We start from the raw sequence: 22,486 nt of genomic DNA, 5'->3' as shown, positions 1-22,486 counted from the left end.
GATCTCAACTCAGAAAGGATGTCTTCGACAGAGTGCGAGGTTGGCATTCGTTGTGCCTCGTGGGGGAGCGGGTTCTCTTGCTCCTGGCTAATGGCGCTAGTTTTTTCTGAAGCTAGCTTCTTCTTGGAGGCTTTTTCCGTCGCTAATACTCGAGTCCGGGTAAAAATATCACCTGTAGTGTCGCCTTTTGTAGCCGCCATGACTTTTTCTTACTAAAGCTAAATGAGTTTGAACTTAGAGTGGAGGTAAGATTAGAAATTGGAAACTACTTGTGCGGAGCTCTTAGTTCATGCGGCCATCTCGTTCAAGGGTCACGTGATCCCCAATCATGAGCTATTTCTAAATGATTTGGCTGCTATACCTGGGAGCTGATTTATCTAGAGGATGATTTAAATTATTATTATTATAGTTATTTTACAACAATGATTTTATTAATTGTAAAAATGATTCTAAAAAGGTATGGAACACAGTTAAGGGCTTTCTTGGTACATCTACCTCATCATGCCCATCTAGTGTGGAGGTTGACGGGAGAATAATAACAAAACTAGTTGATATTGCCAATCAATTTGCAGATTTTTTTACACAGAAAATTAAATTACTGAGCAACAATGTAGACATACATTCTTCCAAACAAGCTATTGTCCAATGGATTGATGATCATATTATGAGCAACAAGATCTGATCTTTTAATCTGCAAACAGTGTCAGTGGAGGAGGTGTTAAACCTATTGAAGTCGTTACCTGATGGTAAATCTACAGGTTATGGTCTTATGGACAATTTATTGCTTCACTGTGCTGCTCCCCAGATTGCAGTTCCACTGAGATACATATTTAATTGGTCACTGGAAAAGGGGATGTTTGCAAATGTATTGAAGTATGCAAATCTGTGTCCTATTCCGAAAGACAGCAAAGAACCCATTACTCCTGCCAATAGTCGACCAATTAGTCTACTCCCTACACTCAGTAAGATATTGGCGGGTATTGTGAGTAGACAAATGTGGGAGTACATGGAAAAGAATGATCTGATTACAGCCAATCAGCATGCTTATCGCAAAAACCATTCCACTACCACTGCATTGGTTGACATGACTGACCAGTTGCTCAATGCTATGGATAATGGCAAGTTTGTGGGTGTACTATTTTTAGATTTTAGTGCAGCATTTGATTTAGTGGATCATGAAATAATTTTGACAAAATTAATGCATTGTGGTTTTAAGGAGGTAGCGTTGAATTGGGTACAGTCATATCTAACTGACAGGAAACAGTTCACCTATATCAATGGTTAATTTTCTTCCCCTCGTGTTAAACTGTGGAATACCGCAGGGCAGCTGCCTTGGGCCACTTCTTTATAGATATATATATATATTATATATATATATATATATACCAACGACCTTCCCTATGCCTTAGTTGAAACTCAAGCTACTATATTTGCAGATGATACTACAATTTATGCAGCAAGACAATCGGTTAAACGGGTACAGCAGGCTTTACCTGGAGATTTGGAGAATATCAGGGAGTGAGATTTCCAAAACAAACTTGTTTTAAACACCAAGAAAGACCAACATAACTTTGGTTGTTCAATTAGGAAAAGGCCAAAACAGCATGGGATACAATAAAGTATGGGAGGAGTACAAATTGAAGAAGTGGCAGAAACCAAACTATTGGGAGTGCAGCTAGACAACTCCTTATCATGGTCGTCTCAAATAACTAATCTATGTAAAAAAATAAATAAAAAAAAACAGCATGCATAATCAGAAGGATAGCTAAATATTTACCAGGAAAAATTATTCAGCAAATAACACAAGCATTAATTGAGAGTCAGGTGAACTACTGTTCGGTGGGTCTGGGGAAATGCATCATCAAGTGAAGTTAGGAGGCTGCAGAATTCACAGAATAAAGCAGCAAGGATTGTTTTAAGGTGGCGATATGGTTCTTCTGTTGCAGTCATGCGCAGTGTTCTTGGTTGGTCATCAATCGACAAGATAATTGAAAAAAACATGCATAGTTTATTTCATAATATACATAATTTAAAACGGCCAAGTTCTATTCACAACGGTATTCAGTTGGTAAGAGACAGGCATTCCGTAAATACTAGGAATAGATTGTCCACCATCTATGCGTTATCCAGACAGGAAAGAGAAATGGGCAAAATAACATTTCGATTTAGAGCAATAAAGAAATTGAATAAAATAACGGAGAACTAGAAACCTTTAAATATATACATTTAAACATTATTTTAAAACAATTTAAATATAATACATAGAAATGTTGTGGGACTATAGTAGATGAAGAATCAATATTTTTTTAGATTGAGTATTTATTGGGTCATTATGTTAGTATATTATGTATGTTTGTAATAGTGTGTTATATGTGAAAATGTGTTTGTATTATAAATTGTATTTTAATGTTTAAGGACTCTTGGAAGATTAGTCCAAATGGATCCAAATCAAAATCAAACATTGAAGAGGCGACTCTGGGATGCTGGCTTTCTAGGCATATGGTTAGTTTTGGAGGGGGTCTGTAGTCCACACCCAGCAGCACTTCACTTCAAATCTGTTGCGCAGCAACCCATTGCCATCCTGACGACAAACAATGTATACGAAATGCTTCAGTCTGGTTTTAGACCCCATCATAGCACTGAGACTGCACTTGTGAAGGTGGTCACGCCAACACACAGGGCGTATATAAGTTGCCAGTCCAAACAACAGGACAAAATAGTCCGGAGAATAAATACACTCACACCATCAAACACAGAGTAACACAAACAAGCCCGCACAAATACCCAGCGGGCCTAGTGCCCTTAAATACCCTACAAATAAACCCTAATACAAAACAGGTGTACCCAATTACCCAATAACCCAAAACAAACGTAAAGGGAATCGATGGTAGCTAATAGGCCGGCGACGACGACCGCCGAGCACCGCCCGAACAGGAAGAGGCACCATCTTCGGCAAGGTTCGTGACAGTACCCCCCCCTGACGCGCGGCTCCCGCAGCGCGCCGACCCCGGCCTCGAGGACGACCCGGAGGACGAGGTGCAGGGCGATCCGGGTGGAGGCGATGGAAATCCCTCAAGAGGGATGGAGGCGATGGAAATCCCTCAAGAGGGAAGGATCTAAAATGTCCCTACCCGGTACCCAGCACCTCTTCTCCGGACCGTACCCCTCCCAGTCCACGAGGTACTGCAGGTCCCTCACCCGGCGTCTGGAGTCCAGAATAGCTCGTACTGTGTACGCCGGGGACCCCTCAATGTCCAGAGGGGGTGGAGGGACCTCCGGTACCTCACTGTCTTGTAGGGGACCAGCTACCACCGGCCTGAGGAGAGACACATGAAACGAGGGGTTAATACGATAATAAGAGGGAAGTTGCAATCTATAACACACCTCGTTTATCCTCCTCAGGACTTTAAATGGCCCCACACACTGCGGCCCCAGCTTCCGGCAGGGCAGGCGGAGGGGCAGGTTTCGGGTCGAGAGCCAGACCCTGTCCCCTGGTGCGAACACCGGGGCCTCTCTGCGGTGGCGGTCAGCGTCTCTCTTCTGCCGTTCACTGGCCTGCCTGAGAGAATCCTGGACTGCCCGCCAGGTCTCTCTAGAGCGCTGTACCCACTCCTCCACCGCAGGAGCCTCAGTCTGACTCTGATGCCACGGAGCCAGGACCGGCTGGTAGCCCAGTACGCATTCGAATGGCGACATATTCGTGGACGAATGCCGAAGAGAGTTCTGGGCTAACTCTGCCCACGGGACGTACCTCGCCCATTCTCCTGGCCGGTCCTGGCAATACGACCTCAGAAACCTGCCCACTTCCTGGTTTACTCTCTCCACCTGCCCATTACTTTCGGGGTGATAACCAGAGGTAAGGCTGACCGAGATCCCCAGACGCTCCATAAACGCCTTCCAAACCCGAGACGTAAACTGGGGACCCCGATCGGAGACGATATCCTCTGGAACCCCATAGTGCCGGAAGACGTGGGTAAATAGAGCCTCTGCAGTCTGTAGGGCCATAGGGAGACCAGGCAATGGGAGGAGACGGCAGGACTTAGAGAACCGATTCACAACGACCAGAACGGTAGTGTTCCCCTGAGATGGGAGAAGATCAGTAAGGAAATCTACCGAGAGATGGGACCATGGCCGTTGTGGAACCGGGAGGGGCTGTAACTTCCCTCTAGGAAGGTGCCTAGGAGCCTTACTCTGGGCGCATACCGAACAGGAAGAGACATAGAGCCTCACATCCCTAGCTAAGGTGGGCCACCAGTATTTCCCCCTAAGACCCCGCACTGTCCTATCAATCCCCAGATGACCCGCAGACGGTAGTGTGTGGGCCCACCGAATCAACTTATCACGGACACCAAGCGGTACGTAACTTCTACCAGTCGGACACTGTGTAGGCGCAGGTTCAACCCTCAACGCCCGCTCGATGTCCGCGTCCACCTCCTATACCACTGGGGCCACCAGCCGAGAGGCTGGAAGGATGGGAGTGGGTTCGATGGACCGGTCCTCGGTGTCATAGAGACGGGACAGCGCGTCGGCCTTAGTGTTGAGGGAACCTGGTCTGTAAGAGATCGTAAATCTAAAACGTGTAAAGAACATGGTCCACCTAGCTTGACGCGGATTCAGTCTCCTCGCTGCTCGAATATACTCCAGATTACGGTGGTCAGTCCAGATGAGAAAAGGGTGTTTAGCCCCCTCTAGCCAGTGTCTCCACACCTTCAGGGCTTTTACCATAGCTAGTAACTCCCGGTCCCCCACATCATAGTTCCGCTCCGCCGGACCCAGCTTCTTAGAAAAGAAAGCGCAGGGACGGAACTTCGGTGGCGTGCCCGAGCGCTGAGACAGCACGGCTCCAACCCCAGCCTCGGACGCATCCACCTCCACTATGAATGCTAACGAAGGGTCCGGATGCGCCAACACGGGAGCCCCAGTGAACAGTGCCTTCAACTGGTTGAAGGCTCCATCAGCCTCTGCTGACCACCGCAAACGCACCGGCCCCCCCTTCAGCAGTGAGGTAATGGGCGCCGCTACTTGGCCAAAACCCCGGATAAACCTCCGGTAGTAATTGGCAAACCCTAAAAACCGCTGCACCTCCTTTACCGTGGTCGGAGTCGGCCAATTACGCACGGCGTTAACGCGATCACACTCCATCATCATCCCCGAGTTGGAAATGCGATAACCCAGGAAGGAAACGGCTGGTTTGGAGAACACACATTTCTCAGCCTTGACGTATAGGTCATGCTCCAGCAGTCGCCCAAGAACCCTGCGCACCAGGGAAACATGCGCGGCGCGTGTGGTAGAAAAAATCAAGATGTCATCAATATAGACTACCACACCCTGCCCGTGCAAGTCCCTGAGAATCTCATCTACAAAGGATTGGAAGACGGCTGGAGAATTCTTCAACCCAAACGGCATGACGAGGTACTCATAGTGGCCTGATGTGGTACTAAACGCTGTTTTCCACTCGTCTCCTCCCCGAATACGCACCAGATTATACGCGCTCCTGAGGTCCAGTTTTGTGAAGAAACGCGCTCCGTGGAATGATTCCACCGCCGTAGCGATGAGAGGTAGCGGATAACTAAAACCCACTGTGATCGAATTGAGACCTCGATAATCAATGCACGGACGCAGACCTCCCTCCTTTTTCCACACAAAAAAGAAACTCGAGGAGACGGGTGACATGGAGGGCCGAATGTACCCCTGTCTCAGAGCTTCCGTGACATATGTTTCCATAGCCAGCGTCTCCTCCTGTGACAGCGGGTACACATGACTCTGGGGAAGTGCAGCGTTCTCCTGGAGGTTTATCACGCAATCCCACCGTCGATGGGGTGGTAATTTGGTCACCCTCTTCTTACTAAAAGCGATAGCCAAATCGGCATATTCTGGGGGAATGCGCACGGTGGAAACCTGGTCTGGACTCTCCACCGTTGTGGCACCGATGGAAACTCCTATTCACCTCTCTGAACACTCGTCTGACCACCCCTTAAGAGCCCCCTGTTTCCAGGAAATATGGGGATTGTGAATAGCCAGCCAGGGAACCCCCAACACCACCGGAAACCCAGGTGAATCAATAAGGTAGAAACTGATCCTCTCCCTATGATTCCCCTGCGTTACCATGTCCAGCGGAATCGTGGCCTCTCTGACCAGCCCTGACCCTAACGGTCGGCTATCTAAGGAGTGCACAGGGACAGGTGGGTCTATCTGCACTAACGGAATACCCAATTTACGGGCGAGTCCACGATCCATAAAACTCCCAGCTGCGCCTGAATCGACTAGCGCCTTATGCTGAAGAGAGGGGAGAAACGCAGGATTTTTTTTTTACAAAAACATGTGACCAACAGGGAGCTCTGGGTGAGTTTGGTGCTTACTCACCTGGGGTGGCCGAGGAGTGTTCCGCCTACCCTTTCGACTCCCAGAGGGACTCCTCCAACACCGGTCCGAAGTGTGTCCTCTCCGTCCACAATAGGAGCAGGAGGAGCCCCCTCTGATCCCCCTAGATCCAGCTCCTCCCAACTCCATCGGAGTGGGAGTGGGAGAGCTGGAAGGTGGAATTAACAGGACCCCTTCTGAACGCCCGCGGGCAGCTAGCAGGTTGTCCAATCGAATAGACATGTGTATTAATTCATCCAGGGAGAGAGTTGTGTCCCTGCAAGCTAGCTCCCGGCGGACGTCCTCCCGGAGACTACACCGGTAATGGTCCATCAGGGCCCTGTCATTCCACCCAGCACCAGCAGCTAGGGTCCTAAACTCCAACGCGAAGTCCTGTGCGCTCCTCGTCTCCTGTCTGAGGTGGAACAGTCGCTCACCCGCCGCTTTACCCTCTGGTGGATGATCGAACACAGCTCGGAAACGGCGGGTGAACTCCAGGTAGTTGTCCCGAGCCGAGTCTGGACTGTTCCAGACCGCGTTAGCCCAGTCCAGGGCCCCCAGGAGACGAGGAGGCTCACACTCTCCTCACCCGAGGGAGCCGGATGCATGGTAGTCAGGTAGAGCTCTAGTTGGAGCAAAAATCCCTGGCACCCAGCCGCCGCTCCATCGTACTCCCTCGGGGTAGAGAGACGCAGTGCGCCAGACCCAGAGGACGACGTAGGTGGAGTAGGTGGTGTCGGCAGTGGGGAGCTGGGGTAGACGTCGGTAGACCACTCCTCTCCCATCGTTCCATCCTCTCCATCATCTGGTCCATCGCGGTACCAATCCGATGGAGGACAGCTGTGTGGTGATGGATGCGCTCCTCCATAGTGGGGAGAGGGGTGGTCGCTGCTCCTGCTGATTCCATTTCTGAAGGTGCGGGCTTCTGTTACGATCAACTAGGAGTGGTGGGTGGAATCAGGCGCAGAGAGCAGGGTTCAGTCTTTCTTTCAAATGTATTCCCCAGCGCAACAAAACAGTCACGCCAACACACAGGGCGTATATAAGTTGCCAGTCCAAACAACAGGACAAAATAGTCCGGAGAATAAATACACGAATAACTCACACCATCAAACACAGAGTAACACAAACAAGCCCGCACAAATACCCAGCGGGCCTAGTGCCCTTAAATACCCTACAAACAAAACTCTAATACAAAACAGGTGTACCCAATTACCCAATAACCCAAAACAAACGGAAAGGGAATCGATGGTAGCTAATAGGCAGGCGACGACGACCGCCGAGCACTGCCCGAACAGGAAGAGGCACCATCTTCGGCAAGGTTTGTGACATTGTCTCTGTGAATGGTTTGTCCTCTGTGAATGGTTTGTCCTCTGACAAATCAACTGTAAATGTCAGTGTTCCTCAAGGTTCCGTTTTAGGACCACTATTGTTTTCACTATATATCTTGGGGATGTCATTCGAGAATTTAATGTTAACTTTAATGACACACAGCTGTACATTTCAATGAAACATGGTGAAGCCCCAAAATTGCCCTCGCTATAAGCCTGTGTTTCAGACATAAGGAAGTGGATGGCTGCAAACGTTCTACTTTTAAACTCGGACAAAACAGAGATGCTTGTTTTAGGTCCCAAGGAATAAAGATATCTTCTGTTGAATCTGACAATTAATCTTGATGGTTGTACAGTCGTCTCAAATAAAACTGTGAAGGACCTCGGCGTTACTCTGGACCCTGATCTCTCTTTTGACGAACATATCAAGACTGTTTCAAGGACAGCTTTTCTCCATCTACGTAACATTGCAAATATCAGAAACTTTCTGTCCAAAAAGGATGCAGAAAAATTCATCCATGCTTTTGTTACTTCTAGGTTAGACTACTGCAATGCTTTACTTTCTGGCTACCTGGATAAAGCACTAAATAAACTTCAGTTAGTGCTAAATACAGCTGCTAGAATCCTAACTAGAACCAAAAAAAGTGATCATATTACTCCAGTGCTAGCCTCCCTACACTTGCTTCCTGTTAAGGCAAGGGCTGATTTCAAGGTTTTACTGCTAACCTACAAAGCATTACATGGGCTTACTCCCACCTATCTTTCTGATTTGGACCTGCCATACATACCTACACGAACGCTACGGTCACAAGACGCAGGCCTCCTTACTGTCCCTAGACACAGCAGGGCTTTCTCCTATAGAGCTCCATTTTTATGGAATGGTCTGCCTACCCATGTGAGAGACGCAGACTTGGTCTCAACCTTTAAGTCTTTACTGAAGACTCATCTCCTCAGTGGGTCATATGATTGAGTGTAGTCTGGCCCAGGAGTGTGAAGGTGAATGGAAAGGCTCTGGAGCAACAAACCACCCTTGCTGTCTCTGCCTGATACAGCCCGACAGGATGCTCGATTGTGCATCTGTAAAAGTTTTAGTGTTTTTTGTGACAAGCCAAATTTCTTCAGCCTCCTGAGGTTGAAGAGGCGCTGTCCACATGAAGCATGTGGGAAGAGGGCTGAGAAAGCACCCTCCTGGGGCCCCAGTGTTGAGGGTCAACGGGGTGGAGATGTTGTTTCCTTCCCTCAACACCTGGGGGCGGCCCATCAGAATGTCCAGGAGCCAGTTGCACAGGGCGGGGTCGAGACCCAGGGTCTCGAGCTTAATGACGAGTTGAGGGTACTATGATGTTAAATGCTGAGCTGTAGTCGATGAACAGCATTCTTACATAGGAATTCCTCTTGTCCAGATGGGTTAGGGCAGTGTGATTGCGATTGCTTCGTTTGTGGACATATTGGGGCGGTATGCAAATTGGAGTGGGTCTAGGGTGTCAGGTAGGGTGGAGGTGATATGATCCTTGACTAGTCTCTCAAAGCACTTCATGATGACGGAAGTGAGTGCTACGGGGGCGATAGTCATTTAGCTCAGTTACTTTAGCTTTCTTGGGAACAGGAACCATGGTGGCCCTCTTGAAGCATGTGGGAACAGCAGACTGGTATAGGGATTGATTGAATATGTCCGTAAACACCTCAGCCAGCTGGTCTGCACATGCTCTGAGGACGCGGCTAGGGATGCCGTCTGGGCCGGCAGCCTTGCGAGGGTTAACACATTTAAATGTTTTACTCACATTGGCTGCGGTGAAGGAGAGCCCGCAGGTTTTGGGTATACAGAGAGGACCAGTTTCCAGAGTAGAGTGCAGTGATATGTCCAATATGGAGCATTGGTGGCAAATCTGCATTGGTGGAATGGTGAAGTCCGTTTGCTCGTGTTTACTTCCTCCTTCAAGGGAGTCATTTATTTTTTTTCAATTGAAAGTTTTCTTAAGTTTTCTTGTTTTTCAATCAACCAACAAAACACATTCCACACAACTAAAAAATTTTACATGTTAACATATTAAACATATTAAAAAATATTAACAGATTTTTTAAAAAGGGAGTCATTTCTAAAAGTGCACTTTCCTATTCTGTTGACCTAGTTTTGCTAAATCCAGGAAGTTGAGGTTGCCACTACTCATTCATTCGAAATAGTTACAACTTGGTGAGAAGACAACCCCGCAGTTAAGAGACAACATCAGTCCGCATTTTTTCTACTGAATTTAATTTAGCTACAAAGTTGTGTCTTCATTGAGTTTGTCGTGGAAAATCGGTTCAAATATAACACTTACAAGAACTTGTGAAATCAAATAGGCTTTTAATACAAAGTATAGCAAGCCGGAACTCTTCCCAGAGCCTCACACTCTTCCCAGAGCCCCGGCTCCTGTATTTATCCACATATAGCATATGGGTCCAACCCATATGCAAATAAACATACTTCCCCTAATTCTCCTGCCACCATTATCTTTTTAGTTCAGGCTTCCTGCTTGTTCACGCCCAATAACGCCCATATCTGCTTTCAGTTAGATTATAATGGTGGCAAGACCCTTGCTTGTCCTAAAAATAATATACGTCCATCTCAAATCAAATCAAATCATATCAAATGTATTTATATAGCCCTTCGTACATCAGCTGATATCTCAAAGTGCTGTACAGAAACCCAGCCTAAAACCACAAACAGCAAGCAATGCAGGTGTAGAAGCACGGTGGCTAGGAAAAACTCCCTAGAAAGGCCAAAACCTAGGAAGAAACCTAGAGAGGAACCAGGCTATGTGGGGTGGCCAGTCCTCTTCTGGCTGTGCCGGGTGGAGATTATAACAGAACATGGCCAAGATGTTCAAATGTTCATAAATGACCAGCATGGTCGAATAATAGTAAGGCAGAACAGTTGAAACTGGAGCAGCAGCACGGCCAGGTGGACTGGGGACAGCAAGGAGTCATCATGTCAGGTAGTCCTGGGGCATGGTCCTAGGGCTCAGGTCCTCCGAGAGAGAGAAAGAAAGAGAGAATTAGAGAGAGCATATGTGGGGTGGCCAGTCCTCTTCTGGCTGTGCCGGGTGGAGATTATAACAGAACATGGCCAAGATGTTCAAATGTTCATAAATGACCAGCATGGTCGAATAATAGTAAGGCAGAACAGTTGAAACTGGAGCAGCAGCATGGCCAGGTGGACTGGGGACAGCAAGGAGTCATCATGTCAGGTAGTCCTGGGACATGGTCCTAGGGCTCAGGCCAGTTGAAACTGGAGCAGCAGCATGGCCAGATGGACTGGGGACAGCAAGGAGTCATCATGTCAGGTAGTCCTGGGGCATGGTCCTAGGGCTCAGGTCCTCCGAGAGAGAGAAAGAAAGAGAGAAGGAGAGAATTAGAGAACGCACACTTAGATTCACACAGGACACCGAATAGGACAGGAGAAGTACTCCAGATATAACAAACTGACCCTAGCCCCCCGACACATACACTACTGCAGCATAAATACTGGAGGCTGAGACAGGAGGGGTCAGGAGACACTGTGGCCCCATCCGAGGACACCCCCGGACAGGGCCAAACAGGAAGGATATAACCCCACCCACTTTGCCAAAGCACAGCCCCCACACCACTAGAGGGATATCTTCAACCACCAACTTACCATCCTGAGACAAGGCTGAGTATAGCCCACAAAGATCTCCGTAACGGCACAACCGAAGGGGGGGGGGGGGGGGGCGTCTACCCAGACAGGATGACCACAACAGTGAATCAACCTACTCAGGTGACGCACCCCCTCCAGGGACGGCATGAGAGAGCCCCAGTAAGCCAGTGACTCAGCCCCTGTAATAGGGTTAGAGGCAGAGAATCCCAGTGGAAAGAGGGGAACCGGCCAGGCAGAGACAGCAAGGGCGGTTCGTTGCTCCAGAGCCTTTCCATTCACCTTCCCACTCCTGGGCCAGACTACACTCAATCATATGACCCACTGAAGAGACGAGTCTTCAGTAAAGACTTAAAGGTTGAGACCGAGTTTGCGTCTCTGACATGGGTAGGCAGACCGTTCCATAAAAATTGCGCTCTATAGGAGAAAGCCCTGCCTCCAGCTGTTTGCTTAGAAATTCTAGGGACAATTAGGAGGCCTGTGTCTTGTGACCGTAGCGTACGTGTAGGTATGTACGGCAGGACCAAATCAGAGAGATAGGTAGGAGCAAGCCCATGTATAATGCTTTGTATGTTAGCAGTAAAACCTTGAAATTAGCCCTTGCTTTGACAGGAAGCCAGTGTAGAGAGGCTAGCACTGGAGTAATATGATCAATTTTTTTGGTTCTAGTCAGGATTCTAGCAGCCGTATTTAGCACTAACTGAAGTTTATTTAGTGCTTTATCCGGGTAGCCGGAAAGTAGAGCATTGCAGTAGTCTAACCTAGAAGTGACAAAAGCATGGATGAATTTTTCTGCATCATTTTTGGACAGAAAGTTTCTGATTTTTGCAATGTTACGTAGATGGAAAAAAGCTGTCCTTGAAATGGTCTTGATATGTTCTTCAAAAGAGAGATCGGGGTCCAGAGTAACGCCGAGGTCCTTCACAGTTTTATTTGAGACGACTGTACAACCATTAAGATTAATTGTCAGATTCAACAGAAGATCTCTTTGTTTCTTGGGACCTAGAACAAGCATCTCTGTTTTGTCCGAGTTTAATAGTAGAAAGTTTGCAGCCATCCACTTCCTTATGTCTGAAACACATGCTTCTAGCGAGGGCAATTTTGGGGCTTCACCATGTTTCATTGAAATGTACAGCTGTGTGTCATCCGCATAGCAGTGAAAGTTAACATTATGTTTTCGAATAACATCCCCAAGAGGTAAAATATATAGTGAAAACAATAGTGGTCCTAAAACGGAACCTTGAGGAACACCGAAATTTACAGTTGATTTGTCAGAGGACAAACCATTCACAGAGACAAACTGATATCTTTCCGACAGATAAAATCTAAACCAGGCCAGAACATGTCCGTGTAGACCAATTTGGGTTTCCAATCTCTCCAAAAGAATGTGGTGATCGATGGTATCAAAAGCAGCACTAAGGTCTAGGAGCACGAGGACAGATGCAGAGCCTCGGTCCGATGCCATTAAAATGTCATTTATCACCTTCACAAGTGCCGTCTCAGTGCTATGATGGGGTCTAAAACCAGACTGAAGCATTTCGTATACATTGTTTGTCTTCAGGAAGGCAGTGAGTTGCTGCGCAACAGCCTTTTCTAAAATCTTTGAGAGGAATGGAAGATTCGATATAGGCCGATAGTTTTGGCTTTTTCAAGAGAGGCTTTATTACTGCCACTTTTAGTGAGTTTGGCACACATCCGGTGGATAGAGAGCCGTTTATTATGTTCAACATAGGAGGGCCAAGCACAGGAAGCAGCTCTTTCAGTAGTTTAGTTGGAATAGGGTCCAGTATGCAGCTTGAAGGTTTAGAGGCCACGATTATTTTCATCATTGTGTCAAGAGATATAGTACTAAAACACTTGAGCGTCTCTCTTGTCCTAGGTCCTGGCAGAGTTGTGCAGACTCAGGACAACTGAGGTTTGGAGGAATACGCAGGTTTAAAGAGGAGTTCGTAATTTGCTTTCTAATGATCATAAACTTTTCCTCAAAAAAGTTCATGAATTTATCACTGCTAAAGTGAAAGTCATCCTCTCTTGGGGAATGCTGCTTTTTAGTTAGCTTTGCGACAGTATCAAAAAGGAATTTCGGATTGTTCTTATTTTCCTCAATTAAGTTAGAAAAATAGGATGATCGAGCAGCAGTAAGGGCTCTTCGGTACTGTACGGTACCGTCTTTCCAAGCTAGTCGGAAGACTTCCAGTTTGGTGTGGCGCCATTTCCGTTCCAATTTTCTGGAAGCTTGCTTCAGAGCTCGGGTATTTTCTGTGTACCAGAAAATCGAGCGGTATAGAGACACCTGACTTCCTATCTCTTCCTCTGTGTTCCCTCTCTCTTTCTCTCTCTCTTTCCCTCGCTCTCTCTTTTTCTCTCTCTCTGTAGTTCTTATAAATATGCTCAATGAAATACATACAGTTGAAATAGGAAGTTTACATACACCTTAGCCAAATACATTTATACTCAGTTTATCACAATTCCTGACATTTAATCCTAGTAAAAATTCCCTGTTTTAGGTCAGTTAGGATCACCACTTTATTTTAAGAATGTGAAATGTCGGAATAACAGTAGAGAGAATGATTTAATTCAGCTTATATTTCTTTCATCATATTTCCCGTGGGTCAGACGTTTACATACACTCAATTAGTATTTCATAGCATTGCCTTTAAATTGTTTAACTTGGGTCAAACGTTTCGGGTAGCCTTCCACAAGCTTCCCACAATAAGTTGGGGGAATTTTGGCCCATTCCTCCTGACAGAGCTGGTGTAACTGAGTCAGGTTTGTTGGCCTCCTTGCTTGCACACGCTTTTTCAGTTCTTCCCAGAAATGTTCTATTGGATTGAGGTCAGGGTTTTGTGATAGCCACTCCAATCCCTTGACTTTGTTGTCTTTAAGCCATTTTGCCACAACTTTGGAAGTATGCTTGGGGTCATTGTCCATTTGGAAGACCCATTTGCGACCAAGCTTTAACTTCCCGACTGATGTCTTGAGATGTTGCTTCAGTATATCCATATAATTTTCCTACCTCATGATGCCATCTATTTTGTGAAGTGCACCAGTCCCTCCTGCAACAAAGCACCCCCACAACATGATGTTGCCACCCTCATGCTTCACGGTTGAGATGGTGTTCTTCGGGCTTGCAAGCCTCCCCCTTTTTCCTCCAAACATAACAATGGTCATTATGGCCAAACAGTTCTATTTTTTTTTCATCAGACCAGAGGATATTTCTTCAAAAATGATGATCTTTGTCCCCATGTGCAGTTGCAAACCGCAGCAGTAGCTTCTACCTTGCTGAGCGGCCTTTTAGGTTATGTCGATATAGGACTCATTTTACTGTGGAAACTTTTGTACCTGTTTCCTCCAGCATCTTCACCATGTCCTTTGCTGTTGTTCTGGGATTGATTTGCACGTTTCACACCAAAGTACATTCAAAGACAGAACGTGTCTCCTTCCTGAGCATTAGGTCAGGGTGTGATGTGGGGTGGGCATTCTATGATTTTGTATTTCTATGTTTTGGCTGGGTATGGTTCTCAATCAGGGACAGCTGTCTATTGTTGTCTCTGATTGGGAACCATACTTAGGTAGCCATTTCCCTCCTTTATTTGTGGGAAGTTGTCTTTGTTTGTGGCACTTTAGCCTTAAGCTTCACGGTTGTTTTTTGTATTGTTTATTGTTTTTGTCGGCGTCATCCTAAATAAAAGGAATATGTACGCTCACCACGCTGTGCTTTGGTCTACTTCCTTTGACGGCCGTGACAGTGTATGATGTATTCTTATTAGTATTTATGATAATGACTATGACAATTCAGAGAAAAATATATATTTTGTATTCTTATATTATAAAAAATGAAATAAACTTGAAATTATTCTGTTGAAGGTTAAATGTCTTGTCTTATGTCTCTAATCTTGTAGATCATATGTATTGTTTATGTTGTACTATGAGGTTCACTGAGCGTATAAGGTAAGCAGGCCTACTACTCGGCTAACCAACATCGCATGGCACACGTCACCACCTTCTAAACGCATGCAGTTCTACTGCTTTGCCACATGATGGCATGATATCTGTTTTTCAGAATTCTACAGTTGAAACTCAATGAATGTTTTTTCATAATCAGTGTTGATAAAATATTCAAAGCTATTTTTACATGGTTAAAAAAAATCTAAAATCGTCCAATACTTGGGTTTAATGAACAATCAATAAACAACACAGTTTTATTATATTCCTATTCCAATTTTATGCTATTCTATTCTGCATAGAGCAAAGCAGGCCTAAGTGAAATAACACATTTTTATAAAAGATCATGTGTCATACATCCCTAAGCATAGCGGCAGCTGTTCCCAGTCTTGTTTGCTCTGAAAACAACTGCTCACATCCCCCCTGGGTAAGAAAGGTGTGCGCTATAAAGTAGCTTCTAGTATGTGCCGGATAAGTATGCCTTTTTGCCTGCAACTTTCAGGCCTACCAGTAGCCTATCAGTAGGCAGTTCTAGTTGTCAAGGACATATTCGAAGCTGTTGCCAAAGCAGAGGCTTGTCACACAAAAACCGCATAGGGTAGATCGGTCTACGCCTTTCCGGTTTAGAATCGGTCTATGGCTTTCTGGTTCTACCCACTAGACTTGAAAGCATATTGAATGACACATAACCCTATTCAAGATTGTCACAAGGATAGCTTTTGCACTACGTATGTAAAGTAATGCATGTAAATGTAAAGTCAATCCACACAGTAACAGTGAATCAGAACAACAGTTTAGGCAAAACCACCCTCATGCGACAACACAAATAATTATTTGTGTTATTTGAATTACTCAATCGAGTCTGCAAAAATGGAATGGATGGGTCTCTTGTGCTGGGCAGCAGGTTTAATACAGAGTGTTGGGGACTCCTTACTCCACCCACTCCATTCACTGCAATGCAATACACGTTATATGGGATACTTATTGGCTTGTAGAGAGACAACTTGTCTACCTGTCTCAGCTAAAATAGGGTGGAAAATATTCAGTGTTGTCTCTACTAACTAAATATGGTTCGTTTTGGACGGGGACTGTGTATTCCATACCCAGCAGCACTTCATTCTCCACCCCCTCCATATACCCCAATGCAATACACTGTAATAGACTATAATGGGTGGAGAAAGAAATGCTGCTGGGTATGTACTACACAGTCCACCTCCAAAACAAACCATTTTTCGTTAGTAGAGACCCTAATGAGTATTTTCCACCCCACTTTAGCTTGAAACAGGTAGAAAAGTTTTCTCTACAAGCTAAAATGTATCTCACAAACAGTCTATTACATTGGGGTCTATGGAGGGGCTGGAGAACGAAGTGCTGCTGGATATGTACAACACAATGTTTTGATACCCTTTCCCAGATCTGTGACTCGACCAGTGGGAACCCGTCGTCCAGGGCAGGTGGGGCAGGGCCCCACATTGAGCTAAAAAAATCTATATATACAGCTCTGGAAAAAAATTAAGAGACCACTGCAAAATTATAATTTTCTCTTGTTTTACTATTTATAGGTATGTGTTTGGGTAAAATGACATTTGTTGTTTTATTCTATAAACTACTGACAACATTCCTCCCAAATTCTAAATAGAAATATTGTCATTTAGAGAATATATTTGCAGAAAATTACAACTGGTCAAAATAACAAAAAATATGCACTGTTGTCAGACCTCGAATAATGCAAAGAAAATAAGTTCATATTCATTTAAAAAAACACAATACTAATGTTTTAACTTAGGAAGAGTTCAGAAATCAATATTTGGTGGAATAACCCTGATTTTCAATCCCAGCTTTCATGCGTCCTGGCCTGCTCTCCACCAGTCTTTCACATTGATGTTGGGTGACTTTATGCCACTCCTGGCGCAAATATTCAAGCAGCTCGGCTTTGTTTGATGGCTTGTGACGATACATCTTCCTCTTGATCACATTCCAGAGGTTTTCAATGGTGTTCAGGTCTGGAGATTGGGCTGACCATGACAGGGTCTTGATCTGGTGGTCCTCCATCCACATCTTGATTGACCTGGCTGTGTGGCATGGAGCATTGTCCAGCTGGAAAAAACAATCCTCTGAGTTGGAGGACAACCTTGTACGTGCCTTGATTCATGCGTCGTTCATAAAGACAAATCTGCCTGATTCCAGCCTTGCTGAAGCACCCCCAGATCATCACTGATCCTCCACCAAATTTCACTGACTGACTGACGAGTTTCAGAATAAACTTCTGGCCATTTTGAGCCTGTAATCAAACCCACAAATGCTGATGCTCCAGATACTGAACTAGTCTAAAGAAGGCCAGTTTTATTGCTTCTTTAATCAGGACAACAGTTCAGCTGTGCTAACATAATTGCAAAAGGGTTTATTTTATTTTCTTTCAAAGACAAAGGTTTTTATTTTCTTTCAAAAACAAGAACATTTCTAAGTGACCCCAAACTTTTGAATGGAAGCGTATATTTTTTTTTGGGGGGGGGGGCTTGCATTTTTTGCATGTTATTACGGCATTAATACATGTCACATATCAGTTTACAAACAGTGTAAAAATAATAATAATGATTTAGCTAATAAAGTCGCATACAAATATGGTCTATTTTTTTATTTCTTGAGAAAGGCAGCTCCAAAATGCAGGTGATTCAGCCTAGCTCAGTGCTTTCTGTGGTGGTGGGGCAGCCAGCGGAAAATACGGAGCGTAGGTGTTGGTACTGTTCTCTAGTTGCGTCGTGATTGGCTTAGTGTTCTGTCACTCATTGGGACACTACGTCACTGCCAAGTCTAAGGGTAGAGCTCGAAAAGTCAAGCCCCTTGGGTGATGCCATAGAGTTACATTTGAAGTGCCCATCCAAGAAGGCTCAAGGTAATTGGCTACAGATAAAATTACGTCAAATCACGTTATATCTACAGAAGCTGTGATTGGACTGATCATGTCAACATCATAATTTCAACATTTTTGCTAGCAGTCATCATCATGAATCAAGTTGACAATTTACTGGCAAATCCTTTTTAATCCTTGTCATGTGAAGAGAAATATGAAGAGAAATTATAGATAAAATGTATCAGTGATCATCGGCCATTGGACATGAACATTACACAACAAGTTGGAAATCGCAAATTCAACAATGAGTGGTTTGGAAAGAATGAGTAGCTAACTGCATGCATTGCAAAGCAATCACTAGCCTGCTATTCAGTGGAGAGGCTGTGGGGTTCCAAGTCTGGGATTAAGGGTCTCTTTTCCAAGTTTAAAATTATAAGCACTTAATAATGGCCATGCTGTCAAAGAAGCATGATTTGTGCTGCGCACAAAACAACTGTTGACTCAGAACTGTGAAATCTGTGAGTTCAAGACAACTGGGAACTTGGGGAAAGAACTAGCTCCGACTGAGAAAGTACGTTTTGAATGGTCTTCCAACTCGGTATTGTAAATCCGGAACTCGGGCCTCTTTCAAGAGCTACGACCTGAAGATCACTGACGTCATCATGATTCGACTTTGTTTTTCTTCCCAGTTGTCTTGAAAGCACCATAAATCCAGAGAATGCCAGACTTTGATGACAAAGTTTGATGACAAAATTTGCCCACGAAAAACTGCCGTGCCACCTTCCTGAGTCCAAAAATGTATTGTATGCTGCTGCATCAATGATGTAATATGCCAGAGGATATGTATTTATTTATTTCACTTTTATTTAACCAGGTAAGCAAGTTGAGAACAAGTTCTCATTTACAATTGCGACCTGGCCAAGATAAAGCAAAGCAGTTCGACACATACAACGACACAGAGTTACACATGGAGTAAAACAAACATACAGTCAATAATACAGTAAAAAAAACAAGTCTATATACAATGTGAGCAAATTAGGTGAGAAGGGAGGTAAAGGCAAAAAAGGCCATGGTGGCAAAGTAAATACAATATAGCAAGTAAAACACTGGAATGGTAGTTTTGCAATGGAAGAATGTGCAAAGTAGAAATAAAAATAATGGGGTGCAAAGGAGCAAAATAAATAAATTAAATACAGTTGGGAAAGAGGTAGTTGTTTGGGCTAAATTATAGGTGGGCTATGTACAGGTGCAGTAATCTGTAAGATGCTCTGACAGTTGGTGCTTAAAGCTAGTGAGGGAGATAAGTGTTTCCAATTTAAGAGATTTTTGTAGTTCGTTCCAGTCATTGGCAGCAGAGAACTGGAAGGAGAGGCGGCCAAAGAAAGAATTGGTTTTGGGGGTGACTAGAGAGATATACCTGCTGGAGCGTGTGCTACAGGTGGGAGATGCTATGGTGACCAGCGAGCTGAGATAAGGGGGGACTTTACCTAGCAGGGTCTTGTAGATGACATGGAGCCAGTGGGTTTGGCGACGAGTATGAAGCGAGGGCCAGCCAACGAGAGCGTACAGGTCGCAATGGTGGGTAGTATATGGAGCTTTGGTGACAAAACGGATTGCACTGTGATAGACTGCATCCAATTTGTTGAGTAGGGTATTGGAGGCTATTTTGTAAATGACATCGCCAAAGTCGAGGATTGGTAGGATGGTCAATTTTACAAGGGTATGTTTGGCAGCATGAGTGAAGGATGCTTTGTTGCGAAATAGGAAGCCAATTCTAGATTTAACTTTGGATTGGAGATGTTTGATATGGGTCTGGAAGGAGAGTTTACAGTCTAACCAGACACCTAAGTATTTGTAGTTGTCCACGTATTCTAAGTCAGAGCCGTCCAGAGTAGTGATGTTGGACAGGCGGGTAGGTGCAGGTAGCGATCGGTTGAAGAGCATGCATTTAGTTTTACTTGTATTTAAGAGCAATTGGAGGCCACGGAAGGAGAGTTGTATGGCATTGAAGCTTGCCTGGAGGGTTGTTAACACAGTGTCCAAAGAAGGGCCGGAAGTATACAGAATGGTGTCGTCTGCGTAGAGGTGGATCAGAGACTCACCAGCAGCAAGAGCGACCTCATTGATGTATACAGAGAAGAGAGTCGGTCCAAGAATTGAACCCTGTGGCACCCCATAGAGACTGCCAGAGGTCCGGACAGCAGACCCTCCGATTTGACACACTGAACTCTATCAGAGAAGTAGTTGGTGAACCAGGCGAGGCAATCATTTGAGAAACCAAGGCTGTCGAGTCTGCCGATGAGGATGTGGTGGTTGACAGAGTCGAAAGCCTTGGCCAGATCAATGAATACGGCTGCACAGTAATGTTTCTTATCGATGGCGGTTAAGATATCGTTTAGGACCTTGAGCGTGGCTGAGGTGCACCCATGACCAGCTCTGAAACCAGATTGCATAGCAGAGAAGGTATGGTGAGATTCGAAATGGTCGGTAATCTGTTTGTTGACTTGGCTTTCGAAGACCTTAGAAAGGCATGGTAGGATAGATATAGGTCTGTAGCAGTTTGGGTCAAGAGTGTCCCCCCTTTGAAGAGGGGGATGACCGCAGCTGCTTTCCAATCTTTGGGAATCTCAGATTACACGAAAGAGAGGTTGAACAGGCTAGTAATAGGGGTGGCAACAATTTCGGCAGATAATTTTAGAAAGAAAGGGTCCAGATTGTCTAGCCCGGCTGATTTGTAGGGGTCCAGATTTTTCAGCTCTTTCAGAACTTCAGCTGAATGGATTTGGGAGAAGGAGAAATGGGGAAGGCTTGGGCGAGTTGCTGTTGGGGGTGCAGTGCTGTTGACCGGGGTAGGAGTTGCCAGGTGGAAAGCATGGCCAGCCGTAGAAAAATGCTTATTGAAATTCTCAATTATGGTGGATTTATCAGTGGTGACAGTGTTTCCTATCTTCAGTGCAGTGGGCAGCTGGGAGGAGGTGTTCTTATTCTCCATGGACTTTACAGTGTCCCAGAACTTTTTAGAGTTAGTGTTGCAGGAAGCAAATTTCTGCTTGAAAAAGCTAGCCTTGGCTTTTCTAACTGCCTGTGTATAACGGTTTCTAGCTTCCCTGAACAGCTGCATGTATACTGTAGCTAAGAAAGTAATACTAAGTGTATTTTACGTAGTAAGTTGTTGGTAGTCCATGTGCCTCACCCTAATAATTTGGTCTATTTTCCCCTCTTAATTTTGCCCACTGTTCTGACTTGGTGGTGCACATGTAGCCTATAACCTGTTTTAGATAAATGTTATCATCAAATATTGTAAGAGCTTTCATTGTCTACTTAAATCCCCCCTTTATTTATCCTACTGTTCTGACTTGGTGTACAGGGACAACACTGTAAGAACGACGACCCATGTTCTGAATTCTGTCGCTGTACATTTCAAAAGAGCTGAACAAATAGTTATATTGACTACGTCCGTCCTAGCTCACTCATTGATGTCTTAATCGAAATTACTGCCATAGTTTGTACATCTCAATCGTCAGTAGAAACCACATTTGTTTAAGCAAGTCAGCCATATCAGCTATGTTTTTTTAAAGGCAGTAAATGAGGCTGAATGAACAGTTTCGCTGCCTGACAAGGTATTCGCTGATAGCCAGGTGTAGCAGTCGACACAATCCTGTCTTGGCGCTCTACTGACAATTCCCTCAACCTCATGGCTTGGTTTTTGCTTTGACATGCACTGTCAACTATGGGACCTTATATAGACAGGTGTGTGCCTTTCCAAATCATGTCCAATCAATTGAATTTACCACAGGTGGACTCCAATCAAGTTGTAGTAACATCTAAAGGATGATCAATGAAAACAGGATGCACCTGAGCTCAATTTCGAGTCTCACAGCAAAGGGTCTGAATACTTATGTAAATGTAATATTTACATTTGACATTTTTTATAAATGTGCAAACATTTTTTTAAAAAGTGTTTTTGCTTTGTCGTTATGGGGTATTGTGTGTAGATTGATGAGGGGGGGCGATTTAATCCATTTTAGAATAAGGCTGTAATGTAACAAAATGTGGAAAAAAGTCAAGGGGCCTGAATACTTTCCTAATGCACTGTATTTGGTTGGTAGAGATCCTACAGAGTATTCCCCATCCACTTTAGCTGAGACAGGTAGACATGTTCTCTCTATAAGACAATATGTGTCCCATGTATAGTCTATTACAGTGTATTTCATTGGGGTTCTATTTTGAAGGTTTCCTCCTTACCGTACGAAAGTGACGTCATCGTTTGTGCTGCTGGCAGAATACTAGTCCGTTTTGTCGTTCTTTACTTCCTCCAAGCGAGTCAATTTAAAAGTGCACTTTCCT

The 22,486-nt window shown here is 44.9% G+C and overlaps 1 long non-coding RNA gene across 1 annotated transcript; it reads right to left on the bottom strand.

The window, feature by feature from the left end:
* Positions 1-10,015: 10,015 nt before the first annotated feature.
* On the bottom strand, positions 10,016-22,459 carry LOC135570473 (uncharacterized). The gene is made up of 2 exons (XR_010463537.1): positions 22,385-22,459; positions 10,016-11,047 (listed from the first exon to the last, which is right to left on the bottom strand). It is a non-coding gene; the product is annotated as an uncharacterized LOC135570473 (long non-coding RNA).
* Between the last annotated feature and the right edge of the window lie 27 nt (positions 22,460-22,486).

The sequence above is a fragment of the Oncorhynchus nerka genome, unplaced genomic scaffold (assembly GCF_034236695.1).
Source record: "Oncorhynchus nerka isolate Pitt River unplaced genomic scaffold, Oner_Uvic_2.0 unplaced_scaffold_19___fragment_2___debris, whole genome shotgun sequence".
NCBI classification, from domain to species: domain Eukaryota; kingdom Metazoa; phylum Chordata; class Actinopteri; order Salmoniformes; family Salmonidae; genus Oncorhynchus; species Oncorhynchus nerka.
This window is presented reverse-complemented; position numbering and strand designations above follow the sequence as displayed.